Below are 5,774 nucleotides of genomic sequence, written 5' to 3' on the forward strand. Positions count from 1 at the left end.
GCGAAACACAGACTAAAATAAAAAACAACTAAAACTAGCGCTGTCTCCCCGGCAACGGCGCCAAAATTTGATACCTGTCGAAGTGAGTACCAAAAATAATATTTATAATTTTCCAAACTACAACTAGCAAGCGGTAGTAAGGGTCGATCCGCAGGGAGGTAGGGAGTTCTAGTTGTCTTAATTTTAGTCTAAGATTAGGGGGTTTTGATTTGAGTTATAACTGAATCTAAATGCAAAAATAAACGAGAAATAATAAAAATAGGAGTAAGCAAATGATAAAAAGGAGCTAAGACGGTCGGTTCACTATAGCTGCGATGGCACATAATCCTAGGTAAGTCCGAAATACAGTCATGTAGGATGGGTAAAACATGTCCTTTCGGTCCAAGTTAACTAGTAGCTCCTTTCGGCCTATGCTACTAGTCCCTAGGTCTCACTAATACTAGCTCTCGCCCTGAAAAGTGATTCCTAAAGCCTAAATTACTTATCTTTCGATCTTAGCAATTTAGTCATCTTAATTCATTAATTAATGCCCTTCCCTATCTCTCGATCTACGGGTTGGTCAAAACAAAGCATCTAGCAAGTCTCCTCTCGGTCTCATTGTTAGATATTGCACTTAACGAATCAAACAATGCTAATCAAACACGGGTCTGGTCGATCGACCAACTACCTCAGTCGATCGACCACACGACACAATCGGTCGACCAGTTAAGCCAGTCGATCGACCATGCCCTAATTCGGGGTCACCTATTCTACGCCATCTATGCTATAGCTCCTCTCACATCTTAGCAAAGGTACTTAGCTACTCATAATGGTGATAACAGAAACAATAAAATTAACAAAAACCATAAATGAAAACATGATTAATATTATTAAGCAATAGAAACGCAATAAAGTAATTAAGGTTTCGGGAACTATCTAACAATTCTAAACTATGGAAGAATTAAAGCAAACTGAATTTGAATAAAAATGATTTAATACCGTAAAGAAGAATTGAAGAAGGAAAACCAAAACCCAAAAATGCGGAAAGAAAACTTTATTGCTGAAAAACTAATCTAAACTAATGAAAATAATCAAAAGTTCAACTACTGTGTATTGAACCCTAACTATTTCCGATCCCTAAAATTCTCTGATGATCTTCTGAAACATCAGGTTACGTTATATAGATAGTCTTACGTAACTTTTATTCCTAAAACCTAATTACATTGGGCTTTTCTCGTTTCCCAAATTTGCGTCAGATTAAAATAGCGGTCGATAGACCATACAGGCCAGTCGATCGACCAACCTCCGCTGTACAGTAGCTTCTGATAATCGTGCTCTGGTCGATCGACCAAAGGCTTCAGTCGATCGACCAAGGGTGTTGTACAGTAATGCATTCTGACGAATTCTGCAGCGCGCACCGATCTTAAAACGGCTGCCATTTCTTCGTTACTTGGTCAAATCAGGCGTTCTACACGGCTTTGGAAAGCTAAGAGGATAACCTTTCACCTCCAATGTGAATCACTCGATTATCTGCTCTAGAACTCGAGATATAGCCATCAGAATAAGGCTGCAATGTCGACAAGCACTTCTTCGCTTGTTTAAGCTTTGCAACTTGTACGGAACCATGCTTTTGCTATGTTTTAGGCCTTGAAACGCGCACCAAGTTCACTTCCCGAGTCTTTACTCCATGTCAAATGCAATGCTAAGTACTTAGGGACGGATTCGGCTCGATTTCCGCTGGATTCTTCACATTTCTGCAATATTACACAAAAACACAAAGTAGACGGAAATAGGGAAAATAGTAGCATAAACTACATAAATGAGCTCTGAAATGCGTGTAAAATAAGGTGTAAAACATCATATTTAGGACACGCATCAATTGTTATGCAATTTCTCAAACCGGAGTTACTCAAGACCAAATCCGATGGGTTTTGTTTCCATTTTCTTTGATCGGTACCGCAAAGCAATGGTTGAAGATCCTAGACAAGGCTACCCTTGGTATTGATTCATGGAAGAAGTTAGCACTTGCTTTTTATAAGAAATTCTATCCTCCAGAGAAGACCAATATGTTGAGAGCCCAAATCACCGGGTTCAAACAAAGGGATGAAGAATCATTGTATGAAGCATGGGAGAGATTTAAGGACACTTGTCGTTCTTGTCCACACCATGGACTTAGCGAGTGGTTCCTTGTGCAACAATTTTGGAACGGTTTATATGAAGATTCCCGCAATATTCTCAATATGGGATCCAATGGAATGTTTACCGAAGTTGATGACAATCAAACATGGGCCAAAATCGAAGAGATGGCGGTTCATAATTCACAATATAGTAGTCCTCGAAAGGCCACTAGAGGAGGAAGGCATGAGGTAGATTCCATCACACAATTGGGTGCTCAACTAAGTGCTCATAATAACACCATCAATTTGATGTTTGAGAAGGTCATGGCTAAGCTTGATGAAGCTTCCAAATCACCCAAACAACATGTTAATGCTATGGTGCATCATCCTCAATTCCAAGTGGAATATGTGAGAGTTGTGGAACTTTGGGACATGAGCAAAGTGAATGTAGGGGAACAAATGAACAAGTAAATGTTTTCCATGCATACAAGAGTGGCACCCCTTATTCCAACTACTATAATGAGAATACCAAATTTTATCCAAATCTTTCTTATAAGAGCCAAAATGTTCAAAACCCCCAACCAACATACACCCCACCTCTAATGAGAAACCAAGCTCAAAGACCCTTTTACAACCAAAGCCAAAGTTATCAAAATCAACCTTCATACAATCAAGCCAATGACCAAAGCTTTGATGTTCAAAAAGCGGTCCTTCAAATGCAAAAGAACCAACAAGAATGTTTCACCCAAATGCAAAAAGATAGCCAAGCCAAAGATATCACCATCAACAACATACTAGCCCATACCAAAATGTTGGAAACTCAAATGACTCAATTAGCATCTTCTAGCTCTCAAAGATAAAAGGGGAAATTACCACCTCAATGTAATCCACCAAGACATGAAACGGTGAGTGCCATCCATTTGAAAAGTGGTACAAGATATGAAGGGTCGAAGAGACCAATTGATGAAGATGTTGTAGATGGTAGTGACAAGTAAAGAGTTGTCGAGAACTCTAAGGAAGAAGAACCCACCACCAATGAAGTTTCAAAGAAAAAGAATGAAGAAAAGGATAAGGAGAAATAGCCTATTGTGATTAGACTTCCATTCCCATGTCGTCAAGCTAAGCCTAAGTTTGATGAGCAACTTGGAAAGTTCATGGAAATTGTGAAGAACCTAGAAGTCTCAATCCCATTCACGGAATTGATCAATCATGTTCCGGCCTATGCAAAATACATGAAGGACATTCTTACCAAGAAGAAATCCATCCGAAAGCTAGAGACTATTGCCTTTACCAAAGTGAGTAGTGGTATTCTACAAGGGAGTTCCCCTCCAAAACTCAAAGATCCGGGATGTTTTTCTATTCCATGCACCACTGGCGACACTACAATCAACACACCATTATGTGATCTTGGAGCAAGTGTAAGTGTCATGCCATACTCGGTGTGCAAGAGGATAGGAATGGGAGAGCTCAAATGCACCAACATTACCCTTCCAAGGGCGGATCGATCAGCAAAGACACCTTTAGGGGTATGGGAGGATGTGCCCGTGAGAATTGGCAAATTCTTCATTCCGGTAGACTTTGTCATTGTAGATATGGAGGAGGATTTCAACATTCCTATCATTTTAGGAAGACATTTCTTGCATACCGCGGGAGCGGTAATTGATGTGAAACATGGAGAGATCACACTTGAAGTGGGGGATGAGACAATCACTTTTAATCTTGACAAAACAGTGAGAGCTCCCCGACTACATGAGCCATGTTTCAAGATCGATCACTATAGCCGAGAAAGTGATAGGAAGAAGTTAGCATCTCAATGCGAAGATCACACCATGGGTAAAGAAACACCACCCATATGGAAGAACAAAGTGGATAACCCTCAAGTAGCTCTATCCGGAGAGTAAGGAAATTTCAACAACAATGAGAGCTTGAATAACTCACCACCAATCATGACAAGTAAGGAAGAAGGCCTCATTGGCCATGACAACAAAGAAGGAGAGTTGCTCTTGTCAACTCATGATACCATTGGGGAAAAAGCTAATGAAGTTTGTGGCCTATGGGATGACGAATTTGAAGGATTATTCAATCCCTACATTGGCAATGCTATGACCTTAGACCAAGGCTTTGTTGATCCTTGTCATCACTTTGACATGGGTCACCACCATGAAGAACACAATGTGCAAAGATCTATGCAAGATCTTTATAATGAACATGAACAAGCCTTTGATTACTTCTACAAGGTGTTGAGCAACATCAACAACACCTTGGCTTTGCCCCCTTGACGTCTCATCAAAGAATGAGAGTTTGGTGGAGTCCTCACTAAACCACCATTTGTAAATATTCTAACCCCTTAACAAGCATTTTATTTCCTTTATTGCATCTTTGTCATTTTTGGATTCACATTTTCATGCTTGGATCAAGATTTTCGACATGAGAGAAAGTGAGGGAGGTATTTTAATGTGTTTTGATGTGTAGTGTTTGATCTAGTGTACGGATGACAATTGCCTAGGCAAACCTAGCCTTCGTAGTACACCCGCAACAATGAACAAAGGAAATGAAGAAAGGATGACTTAAGGAAAGGAGATCCCCACGGGCAAAACTGAGCTTGTGGGTGCATAGGAGAATCTGAGCGTCCCAGAGGAGCATCCGAGCGTCCTGACCTTAGGACGTGGGTCTTGGGAATGCTGGAATTAAAGAAAGGGGTCTGTTACAAAATCTGAGCAGATCACATTCAGGATGCTCGTCCCAGGCTACAAGCCGCTCGTCTTGGAGATGATCTGCGCGTCCTGGCATGCTCCAAAATTACGAGTCCACGCTGTTTGTAAATCCGAGCGTCCCTAGGAGGATCCGAGCGTCCCCAGAGAGAAATCTGCTCGTCCTGAGGAGAATCCGCGCGTCCCAGCACGGGTTGGAAAATCAGAGTGCACTGATTGAGGATCCGATCCTCCCGCCTTGAAGTCGCTCGTCCCCTACTGCTACTTAACCAAAACACCGGATTCACCCCTCCTTCCCTAATTTATTTCTATCTTTTATAAACACAAACACACATCCTTTCTCCCTCAAAACCCTTAATCCCCTCATTCAAAAACACAAATTTCTCAACCAAATTCAACACCATCAAAACAAAACTTCCTCAAATCAAGATTAAACTACTCCTGTATCAACAAAAGACCATCTACACATCAAAATCCTCACTAATTGAATCAATTTTCTAGGGTTTGGGTACAAATTCAAAAATCCTAAAATTGATTGGGAATTGATTGAAGCTTGAAGAAACAAGGAGCATTCAAGCACAATATTGGTTTGTTGATACAAATTTGACAAGGAGAACATAATGGCAAGAACAAAAGGCGGAAACAAGGCACCCAAAACCTCAAATTTATCCAAAAGGCAACAAGCTCTTCTTGCCTCAAAGGCTTTGCTAGTGGTACAACCAAGGGTGGACATCCAAGAAATTGCAACTCCTATTGAGGAAGCTACTACACCTACTCCGGTTATTGAACAATTGCAAAATTTTCCAGAGGTAACTTTCTTAACCGATGCTCATAGGAATGCATTTTAATCCCTTAACAAGAAGACTATTATAGCTACCAAGTTTGTATGTCATAATGCCTTAGAAAAATTGGGTGTGCTTGAGAGAACTAGGAAATTTTTTGAGTCCATGAGGTTGTTTATCGTCTT

The 5,774-nt window shown here is 40.6% G+C and overlaps 1 non-coding gene across 1 annotated transcript; it reads right to left on the reverse strand.

The window, feature by feature from the left end:
* Window positions 1-2,045: 2,045 nt before the first annotated feature.
* On the reverse strand, window positions 2,046-2,152 carry LOC141654597 (small nucleolar RNA R71). Its single transcript, XR_012548153.1, has one exon. It is a non-coding gene; the product is annotated as a small nucleolar RNA R71 (small nucleolar RNA).
* Window positions 2,153-5,774: the final 3,622 nt, after the last annotated feature.

The sequence above is a fragment of the Silene latifolia genome, chromosome 4 (genome assembly GCF_048544455.1).
Source record: "Silene latifolia isolate original U9 population chromosome 4, ASM4854445v1, whole genome shotgun sequence".
In the NCBI taxonomy this organism is placed as follows: domain Eukaryota; kingdom Viridiplantae; phylum Streptophyta; class Magnoliopsida; order Caryophyllales; family Caryophyllaceae; genus Silene; species Silene latifolia.